Source organism: Acinonyx jubatus, chromosome B2, assembly GCF_027475565.1.
Source record: "Acinonyx jubatus isolate Ajub_Pintada_27869175 chromosome B2, VMU_Ajub_asm_v1.0, whole genome shotgun sequence".
In the NCBI taxonomy this organism is placed as follows: Eukaryota; Metazoa; Chordata; class Mammalia; order Carnivora; family Felidae; genus Acinonyx; species Acinonyx jubatus.
The window spans coordinates 3,498,062-3,524,615 of NC_069385.1; the positions used below are offsets into that span (position 1 = coordinate 3,498,062).

At 46.1% G+C, this 26,554-nt stretch overlaps 1 protein-coding gene and 1 pseudogene across 3 annotated transcripts in view; both read left to right on the forward strand.

Moving 5' to 3' along the window:
- LOC113598449 (uncharacterized) overlaps positions 1-15,275 on the forward strand; it is a 93,388-nt pseudogene extending 78,113 nt beyond the window's left edge.
- The window catches only part of PDE10A (phosphodiesterase 10A), a 608,599-nt gene that overhangs the window by 205,219 nt on the left and 376,826 nt on the right, over positions 1-26,554 (forward strand). The window lies entirely within an intron of this gene.

Here is a 26,554-nt window from a genome sequence, read left to right on the forward strand (position 1 = left end):
ATATGTAATGAGAAATGATGATAATCATTAGATCACAGAACAGGGGAGGGACCCTGTGTACAAATGAAGACAGAGAGACCCAGAGAGGGAAAGTGGTGACCCAGGTAAGGCTGCACCCCTGGGGCTAAGCCGGTCCTCTTTACAGGTGAGACGGGAAGCTCGGAAAGACATAGAAAGCATCAGAGGACAGGGGGCTGAGGGCCGTCTCTAGAACTTCCGATGTGACACAGAAACTCAGACCTAGGAAGCAAAGGGTTGGGAGGAGGGGTTCAAGTTCTTGGGCTCTTTCCCTTATGTTCTAGGGCTTTGCTAGACAAGACAGGCGGACGTAAAAGCGTTGAGGGCCATAAAAGGAGCATTTAGCCTAACTAGGCTGCATTTAATAACTGAAGTGCTTTCTCCCTGGAGCTCTAGACGTAATCCCTGGAAAGCGGGGTAGTTTCCTTGCCGGACTTTCTTCAAACCATACGATGCTTTATTGTTCGCCTTGTCGCTGGGCCCAAAAGCATTTTGCATTGTTTCCATAAGATGTTATCAGGGTTAAACATTGTTTTAGTCTCGCGGAACTACGAACATTGCAGGCGGATCTTTTAAAGAAGCACTTCAAGCCCAATAACATACGTATGGTGAATATCCGCCGGGCCATGCTCTGTGGGCCTGTCCGCCCAGCCCCGGCCCTGTGCGGGTCACACGGGCTCAGTCCACGGCCGGTGGCCACTGGAGTTAGCCCGGGCATGGCTGTGGTTAGGCCCCCGCGGTGTCCTCGTGCAGACAGGGCCGGGGGGTCCACAGACTCCCCCCGGTGCTGCCACCAGCTTCTGAGCTGGAGCCTCACTGAGGCGGGGGAGGGGTGCAGGGCTTTCCAGATTCTCCTTTTGCTTCGTTTGCATTTGGTTTCTCTTTTTACACCGGAGATTTGATCCACGTGAGATCAGGATCTGGGAGTTACATTTTTTGCCATTTTCACAGATGTATTCCTTGTTTCCCTTGCAGAATTGTTGGCCAACGTAGTAAGGTTGTTGGAGGAAATGAGTGGGAGTCGGCAGAAACCTCCACCAGGCCGCTGCCCCTCATCAGAAGGTGGCTGTCGGGCCTGGGGGTTCAGGGATGTGCCCGTGAGCCGGGCCTCGCTCCCGTCTGCAGGGCCCGGAGACATGTGGCCAGAGCCACACTGGTAGCCGTGAGGCCGGTGAGACCCCGCGGTGGCCAGCGTGTGTGGCCAGCTGACGGAACCATCTCTGGCCCCCGGGCCTTGCAGGTGCCACAGAGTGAAGCCGGTTCAACTCTCAGGTTTCTTTCACTCTGTGGTAACAGAGTGGCCCCTGTGGGGGTCCCTGGGGCTCCCCACAGTTCAATCAGTACAGAAGCAGCGTCTATTTGGGGTCCTGTCTTTCAGTCATAGGTCGTACTGGGCACGACAGACAGAAATAGTAACAAAACATGAGCCCTGCCCTTGACACCTCTGTCTGTAAATCAGATTCTGCCACCTGCACTGTGTCCCTCGGGGAGAACCGTGTCCCCCGGGGAGGACTGTGTCCCACGGGGAGCACAGGCCTTGGGCGAGGAGTGAGGGCATACCTTGCAGGCCTGTTGGTGGGGTTAGAGGGACCTGCAGGGGTGCGTGTGAGGGGGCCGTGTGCACCTGGGCTGGGGCGGCCAGCTCTTTCTGTTCCTCACTTAGCCCTTCCCCTGTGCTGAAGTCATGACATCAGTGGTTAGAGAATGAAGTGACATCCACGTGAAGTGACATCCTCCGAGGGGACACGGAGGACGGTGGAGAGGCCAGCTTGAAGGCTGGTAAACACCTTTAGAGCAGGGATGATGAACCCGGAGCCGTGACCCTGACACCCTCCTGGAAGGACAAGCTGTGTGTCCTGTGAACAGAGTCCAAAGTGACTCCATTGTTTCTAGGACGGAAACTCAGAGCATAGCTTCAAGCCCCTGAAACTTACATAGCTTCTTGAAATAGAAGGCTGCCTGTTACATATAAATTTCCATACAGAGAGCATTCTGGAAGGATACAAGGAAAATGTGGTTTTATCTCGGCAGTGGATATGGTGATTGGGGGTTGGGAGGGAGACTAGCATTTTCCATGCAACACCTTTCTGTGTGTTTGTTTTCTTTTTTAACAAAGCAGATGTCCCTTGACGATTCCTAAGTCCCTGAGCGCTCAGAGATGTGATGCCATCTGATGTGACACTTTGATTCACTGTCAGTGGGCCCTCCTAGGGCTTGGGACTCTTTTCTAGTCCTGAGAAGAAAAGCCTACCTTTTTTTTTTCTTTGTAATTCTGCATTTAGCTTTGCTTTGTTTTTATTTGGTAATATTTTTATTGTAATGTTCTCATGGAGATTGAAACTAAGATCTCGCCAGGATTCCTTTTTTGAGCAGAGAAATTGTTTTCTTCAGATGTTACTATATCTGTGAGTACTTTCTGGAATTATATCATAAGAAAAATCAATCACATTATAGATTAAGGACAGTCTTTTCATCTACAAGGAGCTGGTGTCTGTAGAGTCCCCCACAATGCTTGAGGGTAGCGTGCTACGTGAATAGCTTGTTATATTTAGATCGCGCACACAAACTCACAAAGGCTGAAGTGCTAAGAAGTGGGCTGGATAGTTCTTAGAATAGAGCACGGAGGCCCCTTTCTCTTCTCAATTCCGTGTTAGAAAATGCTCTATAATCTTTGTTTAGATATGAGACACTCTGCTCACAGACAAACTTGCTAATGTTTTTACATTTTTATTTGAATGTGATTTCTATGATTATGTGCTTTCCAAGATTTTCACAGGGTATAAAAAAAAACTATTAGCAATTAAACTTTTGCTTAATTTTAGTTACACGCTTGGCAGCATATAGGGTATATCCAGCCAGAAGTCTGCATATACTCTTTTCTTTGGCAGAGAAAAAGGAAGGGATTCTAGCAACATGCATCACTGTTTAAATTAACCAATACAAATTACTACAAGCGCTATATCTCAACTTTTTCCTTTTTTGATATAGGTTATAGTTTCAACGGACCACCCCGTCGAGTCTAAAATTCATGTGCGTGGTTTGGCGGGGGCCAGACTCTGGCTATCAGATGGTGGAACCATCAGTTACTTGTGGGTATTTGAATTTGACTTAATTAAAAGTAGATAACATTAAAAATGTAATTCCCCAGCTGGTTTGGCCACCTTTCAAGCACCCGGGAGCCCCCTATGATGGCCACACGTATGGGCAGCACAGATCTAGAACATTCCATCATCACAGAAAGTGCTACTGGGCAGCGTTAGTCTAGAATATACATACTTCATAAGCAGGGCTGAAGTGGAAATGTTTCCATGATACTTTTTAACTTGTAATGAAGAAAAAGATGCAGTTTCATGTAGATTCTTTGTGGACCAGAAACCAAAATACACGTACGAACTTGACAGTTTGCTTCGTACTGTTTTCACTTAGCATGTAACATACTTGCCTTTGTGGAACTCAGTGCCTGTGTGTTTTGTCTGGCTTTCATTTAGACAAAGGGAGGAAAGCGTGAGAATAACAAAGATGATTACACGGTCACAGTGTTTCTCTGGCTTCATATCGAAAAATCTGGTTCAAACGCGGACGAAGCAAGGCTTTGGGTGGGGTTAGTTCGTTAACTGCCCTTCGCTGATGTTCAAGAAAAACTGATTTCACAGACCAGTCTGGACTCCTTATCTTTTTTCCCCGAGTACTCTTTGGATTTCTAGCCCTACGTTATCATTATTGACATATTTGTCATTTGTTTGTGACAGGTTAAGCTTCAAAAGTTCTTCGAAATACCATACGATAGGATTCTTTCCATAGGTGTTCTGACGCTATTAAGGCATAATCTTGCATTTCCCTATAAATACGGAAATGTTTGAGAGATAAATGAAGCAATGTTTATTTATTTTTGAGAGCGAGAGAGCGCACGAGTGGGGGAGATGCAGAGAGGCAGACAGAGGATCTGAGGCGGGCTCTGTGCTGACAGCAGAGAGCCTGACGCGGGGCTTGAACTCACCAACCGTGAGATCATGACCCGACCCAAAGTCGGATGCTCAATCGACTGAGCCACCCGGGTGCCCCAAGTGAGCACATTTAAAACAAATGACTATCTTATACCACATACCAAAATTACCCCAAAATAGATCAAAGGCCTTAATGTAAAAGCTAAAGCTATAAAGCCCTTAGAAGAAACATAGATGTAAACTGTATGGGTTCAGTATAGACAATGCTTTCTTACATAGGACAGTGAAAGCACAGACGTCGAGGGAACAAACGGAAACCAGGCCTCATCAAAATCAAAGATGTTTGTACTTCAAAGCACATTATCAAAATGAGAAGACCAACCCACAGGTGGGAGGACATATTTGCAAATCACAGGATCTACTGTCTGGAATATATAAAGAGCTCTTGGACTCAACAACAAAAGGACAAATGGTTAGTAGTTAAAAATGAATAGATATTTCTCTCAGGAAGACACACAAATAAATGGCCAACAGGCACAAGAAAAGATGCTCAACACCATTAGTCACTAGGTAAATGCAAATCAAAATCCCCACGAGACACTCCTTCGCACCCATTAGGATGGTTAGCATGAAATATATAGGCATCAAATGCCAGGAAGGACGTGGAAAAATTGGAACCCCTTGTGCACCATTGATGGGAAAGGAAACATGGTGCGGCCACTACGGAAAACAGTGTGGCAGTTTCTCGAAGAGTTAAACATACAGACACCCTATGGCCTCCCAGTGCCACCAGTAAATATATACCCAAGACCATTGAAATTGTGCATTCACGTGAAAACTCCTATTGGAGCGTGGATAGGAGTAATGGGAGAATAGTGCGAAAGTGGAAACAGCCCAAATGTCTATCTACCGATAGATAGATCAACAAAATGGGTATGTTCACACCATGGAACATGGTTATTCAGCCATAAAAAGGAGGAAGCACCGATAACATGCTGCAACATGGATGAGCCTTAAGAAGACCATGCCAAGCGAAAGAAGCCCGTCACAGTGACCACCCACTGCGTGATTCCACTTACATGAAGGGCCTGGGGTGGGCGGAGCCACAGAGAACGACATAGGTGAATGATTGCCGGGAGCTGGGCACAGAACGGACAGAGAGTGAATTCTCACCGGTGTGGCCTTTCCCTCGGGGGTGAGGCATGTTCTGGAAGTAGATGGTGGTAATGGCCACACAGCCTTGGGAGTGTACAGACCCCACTGAATAAGGTGCGCTTTTAAAGGGTGCATCTGATGCTCTGTAGGCATATATTATATCCCGATCAGATATTTTATTTTTTATTTATTTTTTAAATGTTTGTTTTTGAGAGAGAGAGACAGAGCACAAGTGGGGAGGGGCAGAGAGAGAGGGAGACCCAGAATCGAAAGCAGGATCTAGGCTCTGAGCTGTCTGCACGGAGCCCGACGCGGGGCTCGAACCCACGGACCGCGAGACGGTGACCTGAGCCGAAGTCGGATGCTCAACCGACTGAACCACCCAGGTGCCCCACAATCAAATATTCTAAAATAAATGTACATTTACATGGACATAATTCGTGTTTTCTCTCTGTGACCCCTTAAGCTCATAACAAGTCATTTGTTTGCAGGGCCATCTGACCCAACAGAGGGAAAGAATCTGAGCACAAGTGGCAGAACTTAAGGAGAGGTGTTTTGGGGTAGAAGGCATCTCTTTTCGCTTGAGCTAAAACTGAAAACTAGAAGTAGAGTGTGCTGTTTGTGAACCAGCCAATTCAATTATAAAACAACGAGAAGTTTGAAAGACTCGAGTAGTTAGCATCTTTTTAAGTCAAAATTGCCTGTTATGTAATCTTTCAACGGCTGCACAGAAGAGCCCTGAGTCACATAGCGTTCCCACACGTGTCCAAAGTTTGAAATAAATGGAATGATTCGGTGCGCCCTGGCCAACCGTGAAGCACATTTATTTCCATTTATTCGTCTCCATCTTTGCATCTATGTTTAAATACCCCCGTGCCTACAGGTCTGGTGACTTCACTTCCTGGGTTCTATAAAATCCCAGCCCGGACAGACAGCTTGCAGGAAGTGGTTTTCCACATGACATGTAAACAGTAAGAAAGAGGGCATAAAAAAATAAACAACCCGACTAGTTTGCAGAACACAATTGCATGCAGAATTGACCTTAATTTTCAGACGCCTTTGGATTATCTGCTGGGGTTTCCAGGCCACCGTCTACACTTTCTGTGGGGCTTTCCAGCTGGGCACGAAACCAAATTAACAAACCAGACTTCAAACAAGGCTCTTCTGAGGCCCTGTAAGCAACGTGTTAGTAGGTACCATAAGCATATACAAGGATGAACCTGCCTATCAGGAAAAGTGTGCTCTTTCCAGGCTTGACGTTTTATTTTGAGTAAATATTAGTGAAAGTCCTATTATACACAGAAGGTGCAAAAGCGGCTGGCAGCAAACCCCTTTCTCGTGGCTCCAGTCTTCATGGCCTGTCAGTAACGGTGGCTGTTTTCTCGTACCCGTGTTCCTTGACACTCTCACCCGGGATTGTACTGCAGAGACAGTGGCCACGGGGACGGGGACTGTACAATAAGGTAGAGGGATAGGTGCCAGCAGTTAGGAACTAAGGACAGGTGTGTGGCCGTTTACCTACTGGGATTTTACTGACGTTGTCTTTAAAAATATTTTCTGGTGCTTTCAGAGGAGATGTTTTAGGAAACTAAACTAGATTTTTATGTTTTTCAGTTTTATTTATTTGTTTTGAAAGAGAGAGAGCACAAGTGGGGTAGGGGCCGAGAGAGAGGGGGGGAGAGAGAGAATCCCAAGCGGGCTCGGCACTGTCAGCGTGGAGCCCGAAGTGGGGCTCGAACTCACAAACCATGAGATCGTGACCTGAGCCGGAATCTAGAGTTAATCTAGGCTTAACTGACTGAGCCACCCAGGTGCCCCTAAACTAGATTTTTCAAACCAAAAGCAGAAAGTTTTCAACAAACTTCACTGTTTAAATTAATGGCCATAGAATATTTTTAAATTTTTGTTCAACGTTTTTTATTTATTTTGGGACAGAGAGAGACAGAGCATGAACGGGGGAGGGGCAGAGAGAGAGGGAGACACAGAATCGGAAACAGGCTCCAGGCTCCAAGCCATCAGCCCAGAGTCTGGCACGGGGCTCGAACCCACGGACCGCGAGATCGTGACCTGGTTGAAGTCGGACGCTTAACCGACTGGGCCACCCAGGCGCCACGACCATAGAATATTTTTAAAAGGCTGTATCTGGGGCGCCTGGGTGGCGCAGTCGGTTAAGCGGCTGACTTCGGCTCAGGTCATGATCTCACGGTCCGTGAGTTCGAGCCCCTGTCGGGCTCTGTGCTGACAGCTCAGAGCCTGGAGCCTGTTTCAGATTCTGTGTCTCCCTCTCTCTGACCGTCCCCTGTTCATGCTCTGTCTCTCCCTGTCTCAAAAATAAATAAAACGTTAAAAAAAAAAATTAAGAAAAAAAAAAAAGGCTGTATCTAAACTCTGTAGATTTTCCCAAAGGGATAGTAATCACAGTAATATCGCCTCATCTACAGGGCTTGATTTTTTTTTTTTTTTTTTGCAAACAGATTTTTGGCACTAGAATATATTAAAACCAGTATGATTTCCTAAATTGGTTTGTAATGATACCTCTCATTTCTTGAGCGCATCTGAGGAAAATGCTAATATTCCTTCTTTTCCAGGTGGTAGAACTGAGATTCAAAACGATAAGTAAAATGCCCAAAGACAACCGCTAAGAATCCAAGCAGAGATTCGGATCCCGGGTCTTCCCCTGGCACAGCCCAAACGTGTAATCCCCCTGCCGCATTGCTCCAACCACAGGTTTTCTCCTACAGTCTATGCTGACCTGGATTTTGTCACATAAAGGCAGCATTTCAAGGTAGTCAGGCACGCTGTTAACGCACTCCGCCATGCGCTAGCTGAGGGGGATCTCGGGCCTCAGTTTCTTCATGTATAACATGGGGAGTAATGAAATGGAAGTTATTATTTCTACCTTCCGATTGTCGTCAAGCTGCATTGCTCCCAGAACAGCACTGGACCATAGACGCATTCATTCAGACGTAGCTGTTACTGTGGGCCAAAGGTTTTCTGTGCCTCCAGCTCAAGGTCAGACCAGGTAGAATGCGCAGTGCTGAAACATTTGTGTCCTTCAGTGCAAGTCTGAGTAACACAAAGCCACTTAAGTAGGCCTGGATGCTACTCTTTAAAACTGTATGATGGGGGCGCCCCGGGGGGCTCAGTCGGTAAAGCATCTGACTTCAGCTCAGGTCGTGATCTCGCAGTTCGTGAGTTCGAGCCCTGCGTCGAGTTCTGTGCTGATGGCTTGGAGCCTGGAGCCTGCTGCGGGTTCTGTGTCTCCTTCTCTCTGCCCCTCCCTCGCTTGTGCTCAGTCTCTCTCTCTCTCAAAAATAAATAAACGTTACAAAAAATAGTAAAACCTTATTGTTTGGCTAGACAGATAGGGCAGAAAAATAGGAAATGAATAGCAATATAAAATATTTGAACAAAATCCCCCAAATACAAGAACTCTCACAGTGGGATTTTCAGGAGAAAAACATTTTGGCGATGTCTTTAAGGAAAGAAGAAACAGGTGAGCCAGTGGCCCTCTGGAGAGTTGCTGACCAATAGTGTGAATACTGGGCTGGGGGGGGGAGGGACCCTGGACACGCCGTCCTCCAGTAACTGTGCAAACGTCCCAGCTGCTAATGAGCGCTGACTGTGTCCTACAAATCCTGATCACATATGGGTCAGTGAGTCACCAGATTTTAGACCAAGCCTTGTGTTCGTCTGTGGCCAATTTTTGGCATAAACAATTGCCTTTATTCTCATTCCCAGACTTTAAAAGTTTTTGTCATTGCTGGAGTAGGTTCCTTTTTTCTTTTGTTTTCCCTCCTTCCCCTTTTCTTTGTCCTTTTCCTTCCTTGCTCCTTTCCTTCCTTCTTACTCTCTGTTGTGTGCAAGACCTTGGGGGAATCTCCATGTCTGAAACATTCGCAGCAGGACTGTGGGACACCCGCTGTTGGGGAGAGAGGGACACTGTCCCCAGAGCTGGCTGAGAAAGCTGAATATAGGCCACGTAGAAAAGGGTGCTAATTATTTGCCTGAGAACAATTATGGGTGAGTGACAGAGCTTTTCCCAGTCTAAAGTGACAGAAGAAAAAGAATGCATAGTGAAATTTTCACAGAGTGATACACACTAGCAGTTGCTGTATGTCTGTGTTCTAATTCACTGAATTTGCAAGGATCCATTGTGTGATGTGACTGTAAAACATAGTTACAGAACAGGTTTACAAAACTGGAAATTGGCTTTCTCGTGTCTCCCCCAGCCCCACCATCTTTTCTTTAAAATGTTTCTGAACTCGAAACATCTGGTAACCACTGATCGTGAGTGGTAATGAACCTTTAAAAAGGTGTTATTTAGAAAGGCCACACGCTGGATTTCCACGAGGGGTGGAAGCAGATGGTCATTGACTAGGCACACAGCTACTTCCGGTCACTGACCGTAGTTCTGGCCACACAGCGGATGTATTGTTTAAGTATTTATAGGGGCGTCTGGGTGGCTCAGTCGGTTAAGCATCCGACTGTAGATTTTGGCCCAGGTCGTGATCTCGCAGTTCCTGAGTTCGGGCCCCATATTGGGCTCCATGCTGGTAGTGTGGAGCCTGCTTAGAATTCTTCCTCTCTGCCCCTCCCCAGCTCTCTCTTTCTCTCTCTCAAAGTTAAGATATAAACTTTAAAGAGAAAGTTAAAAAATTGAACAAAATATTGATATGATAGTTTACATCTCATTTTTCTTTGAAAAAAATGATATTTTGTTAACTGCTGTATTATAGCAGACATAATATGCATATGGCTTATAATTACATATTAATTATTCGCATCAAAACACCAAGCTTTTTATGTTTATAATAACGGAGCCTGCTTTTTTAATCTATTTTTTTTTAATTTTTTTTTTTAACGTTTATTTAGTTTTGAGACAGAGAGAGACAGAGCATGAACGGGGGAGGGTCAGAGAGAGAGAGGGAGACACAGAATCCGAAACAGGCTCCAGGCTCTGAGCGGTCAGCACGGAGCCCGACGCGGGGCTCGAACTCACATACCGCGAGATCGTGACCTGAGCCGAAGTCGGACGCTTAACCGACTAAGCCACCCAGGCGCCCCTTTAATCTGCTATTTTTAAGCATCTAGTTGTGACATGATATCTTAACCTCATGTTGACCATTTTGAATCTAAAGAAAAAGCCAGAGGCGCCTGGGTGGCTCAGTTGGTTAAGTGTCCGACTCTTGGTTTCAGCTCAGGTCATGATCTCACAGTCTGTGGGATCAAGCCCCACGGCAGGCTCTGTGCTGAGAGCATAGAGGCTGCTTGGGATTGTCTCTCTCCTTCTCTCTCTCTGCCCCTCCCCTGCATTCTCTCTTTCTCTCTCTCTCTCTCTACATCAATAAAGAAACATTTTAAAAAATAACAACAAAAAAGAAAAAAACCAGACTCGTATATCAAGCAAAACTGAGGGGAAATTGAAAAACATTCTTACAAAATTATGAAGGACCCAGCAGAGATCTTGCAGGTGACCCGCTGACAGAGTAAAGAATATTAACTGATGGGGGAATTATTATCTGATACCGTTCCCCTGACTTCCCAAGGTCATTACTTGACTGACTTCGTGTGTGTGAATTTCTGGGGCATTTACATTTTCTAGCTGCAGTGGGAAATGTAACGTCCCTTCTTACCTTCCTGTGTTTTCAGTCATCTCTATGAGATTGAGTGTAAACTTTTTGGGGCAGACCAGAAGTGGGCTTTGAGGCCAGCTGGCCCCATGCAGATCCCAAACCCACAACCTCCCAAACCCTGGGCCCCTGCCCCGTGGCTTGCCAGCTGTGGGACCTGGGACAAGTCCCTAAATTTCTGTGAACTCAATGATCTCACCTTTAAAATGATCATGATAATGCCCGTTTTAAAGGATTAGATAAAAATGGGGCACAGTCAGAGGGCACAAGTGTTAGCCCTTAATCTCCCTCCAGTCTGGGAGGCCCCCCTATTTTATTCTTTTGAATGCATCCAGCAAGATGCTTAGCACACACGCTTCACTCAGTCATCGTTCAATAATATTTATTGAAAACCTGTGAGCAGGTATAATGAGAGAAGCATGGGGAGGAGATCAACAAACCTGGCCCAGGCCAACTAAACAGCCGTGTGATGTAGGAAACGTACCCAGGCCTTAACTTTCTCATCTTTAAAGTGGGGCAGTCTAGTGAATAATTGCTTGAAGTAGAAAGGGAAGGATGCCGGAAGGGAAGGATGCTGGAAGGGAAGAAGGTAGAGGAAGAAGGAGGAAAGAAGCCAAGGTTGAAATAAATGCTTTCGGTGAACCGTGAGTCCTGAGAAGACAAAAGCCATGCGTGTTTCTAATCCAGAAGGTGGCCACAGAGAAGAGTTAATTCATATGGAACTGTTTGCTTCTAAGTTAGGTTTCATCATTCAAAATAAAGGAAAGAAACATTAGAATACGTTTTTCTAAAGGGAGCAGCGTGATGGTGCGAACCAATGCCCTTGGGAAATCCAGTGGCCGCGTCTGGCACAAAGGCAAAGCCACGGATCACCTGACCGTGTCCACGGCAGGCTTGAGCTTGGAGAAGCACTGGGCATGCCGCGAGCGCTCATGAAATGTCAGTTATGATGACGGTACTGATAATTACAACATCAGTTGTACATATGTTATATACATAGTTAGACTTATAATACCAGCGTCATTACCATCACCCTGCTGGCTGGGATACCCAAACACTCTCATTCTATTAAATATACGGTGCATCGTAAATTGCCCCTTTATATGTAATAAGACGCCTCCTGGAAATAAAGTTTGAGTCGAGAGCACTTAGGAACCTTAGAACTTCACAGTAAAGAACTGGATGAAAAGTGCCCACCGACAAAGCAAAGAAACAAGTTCGAACCTTGTAGAGTCAGTAGCAGATGGGACGCCGAAGGATGGTGACGAATATCCGGGGGGAAGCGCAATCCTCGCGCATGTTTTTTCTTTAACGTTGGCATTGGCGCAGCAGCCAATTCCACGTTTGGGAGCAACTAGCTTGGAAGTGAGTTTCGAGGAATCAGCAGGCGGAGGTGCGAGCCGGGAGTTCTCCCCGCGGCCGCAGGGAGCGGCCCGGGGACCGGCTGGGGGACTGGCTGGCCTTCTGCTCATTTGCTCCGGGCTGGGAGACAGTGGAGGAAGAATGAATGAAATCACAGTCAAACTCCAGCCAGGGATAGGAAGCGTGTGCTGCTGCGGCCTGGGGCCTCTGCTGCGCCCCCTTGGAGCTCCTCTGTGCCGCACTGTCCCCTGCGCCTGGCTGCAGGGCCTGTGCTGATAGAAACTTCGGGAACATCAACCTGCGGTTATGCCCGAGTCTCATCACAGCGCTCATGGAAGATGGAAACAAGCCGCCAGCTCTGCTTCCCTGCAAAGCCCAACCCCCAGAAATGACGTCAGGCTCCCCGGGCGGCGTGTCCAGCCTCCCGTCCAGTCCCCCAAGGATTTCTTCTCTGTGATCCTTGAAAAAGAAAGTTTATCGGCCATGAGATCCCTCGCCACTGTGAAGCTGGAGCCCCCGCAGATGCTGAGAAGGCGTCCAGGGAGCTGTGGGTGCGCGTCTGGCCACGGGATGAAGAACCACGGAGACCCAGAGCATCCTGGCCACCGCAGAGAAGGCTGGCGCCTCTACAGAACCTGCCCGGGGACTTCTGGAGACGATCTCGACACCAAAGGTGAAGAGGGAGCTGGAGGAGACAGAGAGGCAGCCCGCAAATACGGGGCCTTTGGGCTGCCCGTCCGCCTGGCACATCTGGACGGCCAAAGCCATGTGCTGTTGGGCTCGGCCTGGATGGAACACTGGGACACCGGCCGGGAGAGAAGCCATAAATGCCAGACTTTAAGGATGGGCAAGGGGAAACAAACTACCGCAATCAAAGAGCAGACCGTGTGCTTACCCTTCCACCTTGTGACGCTAGGAGTCTGTTTTCCCTGTCTGACAGAGGCTCCTCTGTGGCCCTGGGGACGCCGGGGAGGGGGCTGTGTGGGACACCCTCTGCCTTTAGTCTCATGGCTGCTCTTACTTCCGTGCCTCACAGATGCCTTTCAAGAGCCCCAAGCTCTGCGTCCCCCAGAATAAGCCTAATGCCATCAGGCGTAAAAAATATATCACACCCCAAGATGAGAAAGCTTTGTGATTGGGCAACTCTTGCTGTATTGACTGTACATGGAAAGAGAAGGAAGTAAAATAACTTAAGGGGTGTCTTTGGTCCTTAAAAAGAAAACATTTCTAGAGAAGAGTCATGGGGTTAGATCGCATACGATTCATTCTAGAATCAGAATCCCTTTAGGTTCAAAAATAAAAAACTGAAATTAGGGGCGCCTGGGTGGCTCAGTAGGTTAAGCGTCCGACTTCAGCTCAGGTCACGATCTCGCGGTCTGTGAGTTCGAGCCCCGCGTCGGGCTCTGGGCTGATGGCTCGGAGCCTGGAGCCTGTTTCTGATTCTGTGTCTCCCTTTCTCTCTGCCCCTCCCCCGTTCATGCTCTGTCTCTCTCTGTCTCAAAAATAAATAAACATTAAAAAAAAAAATTTAAAAAAAACCCCTGAAATTAGCATTGGTTGGACACGTTGATTTTTATCAATATGTGCAATTGAGCACAAAATGATTTTATATGAGGCGAAACAGAAACAGTATTTCTTCCCAGATGTGGTTTAGAGCTCACCTTTCAGCCCACCTCAAGTATAGTTTAGTAAACATGAAAAAGATGAGAGTAGAAAAGTAATTAAAGCCACCACAGAGGCCCAGGGACCTACATGATCTGGGCACTTCACAAACTGCTCTGGGCGTAATTTTCCACACTTTCAGTGAGGAGATTGGACTAGGTCACCTTCAGGGAAGGTCTTTTCAGACGTGACTATGTCATGATCTATCCGATAGGTGAAGAACTCTGCGGGCTGCAAATGGTCTTTGGAAACCCATGGACAAGGCGATGCGTTGTGGCATGCTGATCCCTAATACTCTTTTCTTCACCTTGGGAGTGGGTTTGCGCCTTTGGGGCCACGTTGTCACAGAGCGGAAGGAGACAAACCGAGGTCTTAGAGAGCCCGTCGCTTCTCTCCTTGCAAAAAAGGCAACGCACCATGTGCCCGGCCCCAGGGAGGGATGGTTTGGCCCTGAAAAGTGGGCAGGTCCTTGCTTGGCCGGACCCCATCCTCTCATGCCAAGTGAGAATCCGTGGATTCAAGATGTCCCCGCACCTTTATTCCTTGCATTGCATTTGTCATGCGTCACGACGCTCACCTCTGTCAGGAAGTAGCCTGGGACACTTGAATACCATCTAAGGTTATTAAAAACACCCCAAAGTCTGCATGAAACACTTTGTTCTGTGTCCCATCTTCTTTCTAAAATGTATTTTTGGACATGTCCCAAAAAGTTTCCCCCCCTTCACCTGGGCAGAACTGCCCGAATGACGAGGTCTCACAACCGCTGCGGGCATCACAGGATTGTCCCCGTCTCGAGAAGCGGGCATGGGGTTCCCAGGGCCCCTTTCTCTCGCCAGCGGCCAGCACACCGTGGGCATCACATCACACCGTCTGCTCAGACATCTGCACTTACAGCAACTTAAGCCTGTCTGGTATCTTTTCATTTTGCTGTAAGTAAATGAATGTTTTCCAAACCTCACGACATGGTAAGGGGAAGTCGCACCAGACTTCAAGGCAACAAATGCCATGCCTCACTAGAATAAGGGACTGAGGTGCAGACCTTGAGTAAACCAGATTGGGCAACAAGGTTGGCGATGCACGAACCTTCTGAAAGAGCCTCGTCAAAGAAAGAATACACATGAAGGTTCAATTTCCTGCCATTTTTTAGGGATTTTTCCTCTGGAGAACTACAAATGTGCCTGAAAATGATTAGAAACCAGGGGCGCCTGGGTGGCTCAGTTGGTTGAGCGTCCAGCTTCAGTTCAGGTCATGATTTCTCGGTTCATGGTTTCGAGCCCCATGTTGGGCTCTGTGCTGAGAGCTTGGAGCCTGGAACCTGCTTCCCATTCTGTGTCTCCCTCTCTCTCTGCTCCTCCCCTGCTTGTGTGCCCTCTCTCTCAAAAATAAATAAACATTAAAAAAAATTAGAAATCAAAATAAGCATATCATTTTTTCAGAGGAAAAATCAACCTTATAAACTTGCTAATTCCCTTTAAATTGTTTTATAAATCAGTATTCCAATAAACATGTGAAAATTATTTTTATTTATTTTTTTTAATTTTTTTTAACGTTTTTATTTATTTTTGAGACAGAGACACAGCATGAACGGGGGAGGGGCAGAGAGAGAGGGAGACACAGAATCGGAAACAGGCTCCAGGCTCTGAGCCATCAGCCCAGAGCCCGACGCGGGGCTCGAACTCACGGACCGCGAGATCGTGACCTGAGCCGAAGTCGGACGCTTAACCGACTGAGCCACCCAGGCGCCCCTGAAAATTATTTTTAAGAGGATAAGGTGATTCTAAAGCTCACATGGCAAAATAAATACATTGAAAGTTGCCCTACAGAAATAAAACCTCAGTAATTAAAACCACGATAAAGGCATATGATACACCTAATTCAGTGCAGGAGAATAGAAAGTCCAGAAGTAGGCCCAAACACATGAGAGAATTTTGTATCCCCTGAATGTACTGGTCAATAAATGGTAGCAGAAAATATTGCTGGGGCGCCTGGCTGGCTCACTCAGTTAAGTATCCGACTTCAGCTCAGGTCATGTTCTCTCGGTTCGTGGTTTCGAGCCCCACGTGAGGCTCCGTGCTGACAGCTTGGAGTCTGGAACCTGCTTCGCATTCTGTGTCTCCCTCTCTCTGCTCCTCCCCCACTCACACTCTGTCTCCCTCTCAAGAATAAATATGTTTTAAAAATTTTTTTAAGAAAATATTGTTGCCATCTAGAAAAAACCCGTACATGGATCTATATTTCATGCTGCACCTCAGGATAAATCCCAAATGAATAAAAGATTTAAATTTAAAAAAATCATCAAAACTCTAGAAGAAATATAAGAATTCTTTTATAAATGCAGCAAAGTAATGGCCTTTCTAACTGTATTTGAAAATTCAGAAGGCATGATTCCAAAACCAGACAGAGACCCCACTGAAAAGGAGAACTATAGACCAATTTCCCTGATGAACATGGATGCAAAAATCCTCAACAAGATATTAGCCAACCGGATCCAACAACACATTAAAAAAATTATTCACCACGACCAAGTGGGATTTTTACCTGGGATGTAGGGCTGGTTCAATATCCACAAAACAATTAATGTGATTCATCACATCAATAAAAGAAAGGACAAGAACCATATGATCCTCTCAGTAGATGCAGAGAAAGCATTTGACAAAATACAGCATCCTTTCTTGATAAAAACCCTCAAGAAAGTAGGGATAGAAGGATCATACCTCAAGATGATAAAAACCATATACGAGCAAGCCAACGCTAATATCATCCTCAATGGGGAAAAATTGAGAGCTTTCCCCCTAAGGTCAGGAACAAGACAGGGATGTCCACTCTCGACACTGTTATTCAACTTAGTATTGGAAGGCTTGGCACTCTGCAATCAGATGACACAAAGAAATAAATGGCATCCAAATCGGCCAGGAGGAAGTAAAACTTTCACTCTTCACAGATGACATGATACTCTATATGGAAAACCCAAAAGATTCCACCAGAAAACTTCTAGAACTGATTCATGAATTCAGCAAAGTTGCAGGATATAAAATCAATGCACAGAAATCAGTTGCATTCCTATACACCAACAATGAAGCAACAGAAAGAGAAATCAAGGAATCGATCCCATTTACAGTAGCACCAAAAACCATAAAATACCTAGGAATAAATCTAACCAAAGAGGTGAAAAATCTATACACTGAAAACTATAGAAAGCTTATGAAAGAAATTGAAGAAGACACAAAGAAATGGAAAAAGATTCCATGCTCCTGGATAGGAAGAACAAATATTGGTAAGATGTCGATACTACTCAAAGCAATCTACATATTCAATCCTGTCAAAGTAACACCAGCATTCTTCACAGAGCTAGAACAAATAATCCTAAAATTTGTATGGAACCAGAAAAGACCCCGAATAGCCAAAGCAATCTTGAAAAAGGAAACCAAAGCAGGAGGCATCACAATCCCAGACCTCAAGCTATACTACAAAGCTGTAATCATCAAGACAGTATGGTACTGGCACAAGAACAGACACTCAGATCAATGGAATAGAATAGAGAACCCAGAAATGGACCCACAAACATATGGGAAACTAATCTTTGACAAAGCAGGAAGAATATCCAATGGAATAAAGACAGTCTCTTCAGCAAGTGGTGCTGGGAAAACTGGACAGCAAAATGCAGAAGAATGAACCTGGACCACTTTCTTACGCCAAACACAAAAATAAACTCAAAGTGGATAAAAGACCTCAATGTAAGACAGGAAGCAATCAAAATCCTCGAGGAGAAAGCAGGCAAAAACCTCTTTGATCTTGCCCGCAGCAACTTCTTACTCGACATGTCTCCAGAGGCAAGGGAAACAAAAGCAAAAATGAACTACTGGGACCTCATCAAAATAAAAACCTTCTGCACAGCGAAGGAAACAATCAGCAAAACTAAAAGGCAACCGACAGAATGGGAGAAGATATTTGCAAATGACATATCAGATAAAGGGTTAGTATCCAAAATCTACAAAGAACTTCTCAAACTCAACACCCAAAAAACAAATAATTTGGTGAAGAAATGGGCAAAAGACATGAATAGACACTTCTCCAAGGAAGACATGCAGATGGCCAACCGACACATGAAAAAATGCTCCACATCAGTCATCATCAGGGAAATACAAATCAAAACCACAATGAGATACCACCTGACACCTGGCAGAATGGCTAACATGAACAACTCAGGCAACAACAGAGGTTGGCGAGGATGCGGAGAAAGAGGATCTCTTTTGCATTGTTGGTGGGAATGCAAGCTGGTGCAGCCACTCTGGAGAACAGTATGGAGGTTCGTCAAAAAACTAAAACTAGAACTACCCTATGACCCAGCAATTGCACTACTAGGCATTTATCCAAGGGATACAGGTGTGCTGTTTCGAAGGGACACATGCAACCCCCATGTTTATAGCAGCACTATCGACAATAGCCAAAGTATGGAAAGAGCCCCAATGTCCACTGATGGATGAGTGGAGAAAGAAAATGTGGTTTATATATACAATGGAGTATTACTCGGCAATCAAAAGGAATGAAATCTTGCCATTGGCAACTATGTGGATGGAACTGGAGGGTATTATGCTAAGTGAAATTAGTCAGAGAAAGACAAAAATCATATGACTTCACTCATAGGAGGACTTTAAGAGGCAAAACAGATGAACATAAGGGAAGGGAAACAAAAATAATATAAAACCAAGGAGAGGGACAAAACAAAAGAAACTCATAAATCTGGAGAACAAACTGAGGGTTGCTGGAGGGGTTGTGGGAGGGGGGATGGGCTAAATGGGTAAGGGGCATTAAGGAATTTACTTCTGAAATCATTGCTTCACTATTACTAACTGATTTGGATGTAAATCTTAAAAAATAAAAAAATAAAGTTAAATTATATGAAAAAAAAGAAGAGGCATGAAAGGTATGATTGATATATTTAACTTTGTTTAAAAAGAGAACTCGTCCAATACACCATAAACAAAGTAAAACAGAAAGGAAAAAATGGAAAAGAAATTGGTAACTCCCACAAGACAACAAGAAAAAGACTGATATATTAACAGAAGAAGGGAGGGGCACAAAAGACAAGAACACTGAATTCACAGAAAAGGAAATAAGAGTGACCCATAAACATATGAACAGTGCTCAGCCTCCCCACTGAGATACCATTTGTCACGTACAACTTGAAAAAAACAAGGTTTTAAGAAAATGGGCATAGTCCTATATTGCCAGCAAAGAACGGTCTGGCCACATCCATCAAAAGTACAAAGATGTATGATGCTTTGAATAGCTTCATTTTTTACCTGTTTTTTTTTTTTTAAGTTTATTTATTTTGAAAGAGACACCATGAGTTGGGGAGGAGCAGGGAGAGAGGGAGAGAGAGAGAGAGAGAGAGAGAGAGAGAGAGAATCCCAAGGAGGCTCCACACTGTCAGCGCAGAGCCCTGCTCAGGGCTCGAACTCACGAACCATGAGATCATGACCTGAGCCGAAATCAAGAGTCAGACACAACCGACCACGCCACCCAGGAGCCCCTGAGTAGCTTTAAACCACCTGCCGCATGTGCCAATTCACTGTGACGTTGTCCCCAGCAGCAGAGACTAGAAACAACCTAAATGCCCACCAGGGTGGAGCTGAAAGTTTGCTCTGTCCATCCACCTGCCCCTTCCCATTGTTACAAAAGGAGTGAAGTCTACATATTGAATCGGAAAGATCTCAAAGATGTGTTATTACGAGACAAATCTACAGTGCTCAACTTTGTGTTGTAACAGAGGGAAGCACATATTCGTATTTGCTTAGATCTGCATAAAAATCTGGAAGGAGACAAAAAAGAAAGCAGTGACTGTGCTCAGCTCTTCGGGGGTAGTGGGTAGTAATGGTGAATGGACGGGAGGTGAGCTGTTCATATGTGACTTCTTATCATTTTTTTTGAACACTGTGAATGCATAACCTCTCAAAAACTAAGCAAACATTTTTAAAGTAGGAAATCTGCTGGAGAAAAGTGCTTCTGGACATCTTTATCCTCCCCAAAGAACTTACCCAGTCTTTTTTTATATTGATTTTTTAAAAATTATTTCCCCAACATTTCTAGCATATCGTTATTTGAGTCATTGGGGGTTCCATCCAGGGCTGGGCTTCTCTAGAACGCCGAGTTCACGTTCCTCCTTGGAACTTGCCACCAGACAGGAACTCCCAACACCGTGCAAAGTCCATCCCAGATGTGCACGGCCACAGTGCCTGGGGGTGGGGGGGGGGGGCGCTCTCCACGTCCTCTGTCTCCATCAGCGAGCGCCACATGGAGTTACGTGGCCAGCTGTCCTGCCTCTTCCAGATGAGTGGCATTTCCCTGTCTCCTGGGGTAGCTCCATTCATTCCCTTTACCCTACCGTTCTGTAGTTTAAATCACTGTTTGTCAGCCATTCCTCCAAATTACTAGGTAAAGAACAGCTTTGAAGCTTGTTTGATAATGAAGACTAGACACCCCGCTTTTTGCACTGTGTTTTAAGGAAAAGAGTGATTCTAATAGCAGTGTCTTTGAGTGATGGTAGAATGACATTTATGGAGAGAAGTCTTCGGAGAAAGACTTGTTTAAACACACAGAGCTTGCTCCTGAGATGCCCAGTCATGTGATCGTTTCGGAGCCCTCATTTCCCCAGGCCAACGGTTTATGTTGTGAGTCTTACGAGTAAGTTTAATTAAGCACTTGAAAGGTGGTAACTTGTAATTACTATTTCACAATATGGTGAGAGTCAGGACCCTGTTAGCATGAAATAATAATTGCTAGTAAGCGATTTCATTAAAAGTGCGGCTTTTCATGAGCCAGCACAGAAACACTCAGGACCTGGACCTTCTGAGCACGGTCCCCGTGGGGGGCGGGGCGGGGGGCGGGGGGATGCGCTGCATGTCAGTTTCATCTGGTTTCCTGTGAACAGAGGACATGAGTACATCCTAAGAGAAGCTTTCTAGAAAAAGAAAAATAGTTATGGGAACTCATTTCTGCTCTGTCCTATCACATCCCGCGTGGAGAGTGGAGGGAACTGTGTCTTTTTTCTTACGTTCTTTCATACCTAAAGTAGAGGAAGAACATGTCTAAGACGTGGATGTGGTCCTTTTCTGCCACCACTCCTAGCTTGTGGGTTCACATTGAAACCAACAAAAATCACACAAGTATTTTCAATGAGATTTTGGGGGGGGGCGGGTAGGGCATGGGGATCTTTATTCTTTTTATTTCAGCTTCATTGAGGCATAATTGATGAATAAAATTGTACAACATTTAAAGTGAACAGTGTGGTGATTTCATATTAAAAAGTGATTTGTGCAAAATAAGGAGGATCTGTGGTTGTTGTTAAGTGACCATTAATACATATTGTTTTATTATAGTACATAGCCCAGCTCCGTCATGCCTCACTGGCTGAAGCATAAAATAAAATCAGCAACATTGCATATCAGATGTCCATTCTTCCTAGGCGTCAAAGATATCGATAAGTCATTGCTTTCCTGCCATAATGCAGCTTGGAATATTAATTCGCATCACTTTTAAAACCTCTTTTTTTTCCCACTCCTGAAGCTGATTCTTATTAATAATGGCTCCAAAAACACAACTCTTCAAAGACAGCTGTGAATTTTTATTGTCAATTATCCTTGTCCCCAACTTCCCAGTGGTTTTATTAGTCTTCCTGGAGCTTCAAATATTGTGCATTCACTAAGCATGTCTGTGTAGAGAAAACTCTACTTCTTGGAGCTTCTGTTCAATTTTAAAAATAAACTTTTGTTATTGAAACAATTTACTTTTTATAATTGCAGTAAAAAAAAAAAAATTCAAGATAAAGGCCATCTGAGAGAAGCTTATTCTTGGTGCCCCAGAAATCCGAATTCTGGCTTCATTAAATGATTTGATTTATGATGCATGTTCAGGTTCGGGAGCAAAATAACCTGTATTCTTGAGCCCAAAAGGGTGATCACCTAAGTGCTTTATATATTTTATTTACTTGACTCTTGCAACAAGATGATGAAGGAGGTACCATTATTACTGTAACTCCACAGATAAGGAAACTGGGGCTTAAGAGGCTGGGGGCGCCCGGGTGGCTCAGTTGAGTGTCCAACTTGGGCTCAGGTCATGAGCTCGAGCCCCACAGTGGGCTCTCTGCTGCCTATACAGAGCCTGCTTGGGATCCTTTGTCTCCCTCTCTCCCTCTGCCTCTCTTTCTCTCTCCTGTCAAAAAAAAAAAAAAAAAAAAACCAAAAACAAAAAATGCGGCGCCTGGGTGGCTCTGTTGGTTAAGCGTCCAACTCCTGGTTTCAGCTCGGGTCACAATCTTGCAGTTTCTTGAGTTCAAGCCCCGCATCAGGCTCTGCGCTGGCAGCATGGAGCCTGCTTTGGATTTTCTCTCTCCCTCTGTCTCTGCCCCTCCCCCACTCCCACTCTCTCTGTCTCTCTCAAAATAAATAAGCAAACTTTAAAAAATGCTTTTTAATCTAAAACAATTAAAAAGAGACTACATGACTTGCCAGAGCTCACGGGGTGAGTGGAGAGGAGTGAAGCTGTCTGCTTCCACAACCCATGTGCTTGGCCACCCTCTTAGGTATGTTTTGGCGGCCCATATCTATAAGAACGGTTGTATTAAAATTTAAACGTACTTTTTTCTAAAACCACTTCTAGAGCGACGTTTGTCTCCAACAGCATACTGATTTATTATCGGTATTCGTTTCAGGAATATTAGGTCTTCTCTCTTTTTTTTTTTTTTAATGTTTTTATTTCTGAGAGTGGAACCAGAGCACAACAGGGGAGGGACAGAGAGAGAGGGAGACACAGAATCCGAAGCAGGCTCCGGGCTCCGAGCTGTGAGCACAGAGCCTGACGTGGGGCTGGAACCCACAAACCGTGAGATCATGACCTGAGTCAAAGTTGGACCTTACCCGACTGAGCCACCCAGGCGCCCTGATCTTCTCTTTATACCAGGAAAATGTTCTGTTCTGGTTTGTTTTCTGGGAGGATATTTTCAATCTGTGTTTCAAAAACATTGGAGGCTCCGTTCTACAGTCCCTTATTAAGCACCAACTGTGTGCCAGACGCTGGGTTACAAACATGAGTGGTCACCAGCACCTTCAGAAGCCCAGTATCCTGCAGGGAGACAAGTTAGTACATAGTCCAAGGAAGGTGAATTTCGGCGGGTGGCTGGTGACTGAACCAGCCAGCTGTGGGCGGTCATACATGTTCCGGAACCACATAAGAAGTGATTCTCAAGCTCGCTGTCTCTCACGGAAACACTGCATCAGCCCCTATGCCATATGCACTATGGACAATTCTGGAACTTTCATAGTTGTTAGAAAAAGAGGGAGGCCTAATGATAAAAAACTTATGTGAAACATTTGACAAAGGGACTGCCTATTTGAATTACGTACCTTGCTAGTTTGACATTTGGGAGTTTACGGATATAAGAAAATCAAGTAAGTTATTGTATAAGAATTATGGTGTATGCTTTTTTAATTTCTGGTTGATTGTCACTGTGCTTATCCCAATCCGGGGGGGGGGGTGGGGGGGTGGGGACGGGGGATGTGTGTGACCATTAGCATTTCTGTATATTTCAGTGGAGCAGCATTGTCGATTCCAAGGAGCACCATGGATTCATGAGATTTGGTCACTTCAAGGAAGATATACAAAATTTTAATATGCGTACAATACACAGTTGTAATGGATTTAGTCAAAATTTAAACAAGTTAGCATCTGTGGTGGAAAAAAAACCCTAAACACTAAAATAACATATGTCTGTTCTATAAGAAATGAAACCTGAGAGTTTTTAAAATATTTTTATTGAAAACAAAACCAAAATTCTACCCTTGGCTCAGGTCAAGGAAAGCTGTTTACGTGAGCCTTCCACAATGTGAAATAAAAGTCCTGCCTTAGAATTTGTCTGATAAGCCTGCCCTCAGGTGGCCTCCGACCAAGAGTGTGGCCCTCGGCCGTGGGGAAGCGCGTTCCCTGGATCAAACCTACAAACGCCCTGTGGGTTGATGTTTAAAGTACATGAGTTCATTTGCTACTGAGTCGATCCAAGATGGCATCGACTTACTGGCTAAATTTCGAAGGATTTAATTTGTTTCGGTTCCTTAGGATTCAGGTAATTCAGTTTCACATATTGTTCAAAAAGCATTTCATTGATCATCGACTCAAATGTTCCTAAAATTTCTCTCAAATGCTATTTTCCTTTTCAGTAAAAATAGTTTACGGTTACAGTTGGATACATCTTTTAATGTGTGTCCATAGCAAATAAATGAGCACAGTGTCTCCGAATGTGATATAAATTTGGAACCGATGTTCCCATAAGAATGAAAGAAGAGCGTCTGAGGACACAGGTCTCTAGGTAAGCTTAGCTCAGATTTTCAGTAGCATCTGCTAAAAGGCTTCTTCCTTACAGATACTGACATTGGACGATGTTTCCTTCCGCTCGGGGCCCTTTGGTGTCTAAAGGAATGTGCGGGTTTTAAATACTCCTGTTCTGCTGGTTTATTAACACTGTTTTGGGCGTAAGTAACAGAACAAATTATACTGGTCATCTTTCGCAACGAGTGCCCCCGGATCCCAGTGGTTTAAAGCAGCACACCCTTGTTACCCCCACTCCTCCCACCCCCCCCCCCCCGGGTTTCTCTGGGTCAGGAGTCCAGGCCTAGCTGAGCAGGGGCGCTGGCTCCGAGCCTGGGGGGGGGCAGCCGGCCTCCTGGGGTGTGCTGCGGGGGAGGGGGGGTACCCTCTGCAGGTTCCCCCAGGCTGGCCTCGCCTGGGGGCAGCTCCCCCGAAGGCAGCGACGGCAGCGTGTTGGAGAGGCTCAGGGCACCTAAAGGAATGTGCCTGGGCCTGAAGTTTGCACGGACAGGTGGGGCAGGCAGGGGGCGCGTCGTGGCCTCTGGCCGCTGGGAACTCTCCCGGGTACCCCAGGCAGCCGCCACCCCAACTTCTCTGACACTTGCCCTGAAAACCGGCTGCACCTGCCCTGGGCCCTCGGCCCTCTGTCCCGCTGTGCCGGCCCCCCTGCCCCTCCAGGCCCCCGCGGCTCCACAGAGGCACACACGGGGTGCTGAATGCTGTGGCTGCTGAAAAAGGGTGCGTCCCGGAACCCTCGAAGAAGCTTCTAGAACTGGGGAGTCGGTGCCCCGTGCCTGGGGTCCGGGGGACACCACGCCCTGTGCATCTCAGCGGGCTGTGTCTGGGGAGACGGATGTGAGATAACATTGTGTCTGAAATGGAACCAACGGAAGGAAAAGACAAAGGGTCACCATCCTCCAGCCGGGCCAAGGGCCTCAGTGGGGTGGAAGCCGGATGTGCGGTGTCTATTCTGCTCTGTCCGTCCCCTTGTGAACATCTAGGGTCACAGCAGAGCTTGGGGTGACCTGACTACCTGCTCCCTGCGTGGGGAGAGTGAGCCCAGCCAGCCAGCCCCAGCCCCAGGCCGGGGAGCCCTGCCCCTCCCCTGCCCCGGGAGGCCACCCCCAGCCCCCAGGCACCCCCAGCCCCAAGTGGCCCCCTCCTGCCACCAGCCTCCTTCTGCCTCCTCTGTGCTGCTAAGAGTCCAGGAAGTCCCTGGGAAGAAACCACTTTCACTTTGCACTTGCCATGTTTGACCACTTTGTTTTGGGTCCCTTCTATTTGTCCCCTGGAGTGCAGGTTGTTCGCACGCGCTCAGTGCTTTCTGCGTGAGCTGAGGCTGTCGTCCTCCGCCTCCTTGGTCGGCAGGTCTGCGTCCACTAGAACAGGGCTTATCGCCCACCTTCCTCCTCTGTCCCCAGGCCGTGCCCCCTCCCCTGCCCTGCCCCCAGCATTTCCGTTCCCTCAGCCCCACGGGCTCCCCGCTCAGATCGCACTCGGGGAGCCCTAAGTGGGTCAGTGAGGACAGTCGCTCCCCTTCTGAGATTCTCCACCTAAACACCAGTCACGGGTTCGGCCAGGTAACTTCCGGAAGTGGCTAATCAGTGCTAAGGAAAGAATGAGCCAATGTTTGAGTTGGAAATGTAAGACATTTGAGAATCAGTAGTGATATTTCTCTTTGCCCATTTAATAGCAGAAATGGTCGATACTCAAAGGCAGGGATGTAAAAAAGGAAGTGTTTTTCATACACCAATAAATGTTTTAGAAAGCTAGATTTGGGTGGTAGCCAGAATTAGTTTGTAAGTATACCGGGAGGGGAGGGATATGCATAAAACGGTGCATCCAACAGGAAACATTTGGAGTCTGACCAATGTTTTAGGAGCTTTTGGTTGTTCACTTTGTACTTATCGTTTCTCAATAAGTTCACTTGAAGAAATAGTCCACGGATGAGGGTAAGGGTAGTGATGGTGATGATGGTGACGATGATGGTGATGGTGGTTATGGTGATGCTGGTGGTGGTGGTGGTGGTGGTGATGTTGACGGCATGTGTTTATTGAGGACTTTGCCCGGACCCAATTCAATTCTCATGTGAATTAACTCTAGTATGCATTACCTCATTTACTCACAGCAGCTTTACAAGATTTATTCTCTTATCCTCATTTCACATATGAGGAAACTGAGGCAGAGAGGGGCTAAGTAACTTGCCTGAATTGCACAGTCACAATGGCAGACATCAGAAGACCACGCCTAAGTCCGTGCATCGAACCACATTCTACTGCTTCTCCAGCTGGTCCCTCGGGATGGTGTAATTCTATTTCCGAATCAGAGTGCCTCTTCACTGGTGTGTCAGATCGCACAGACACACACACACACACACACACACACACACACACACACCCCTGACGTGGGTGCTCAGATTTC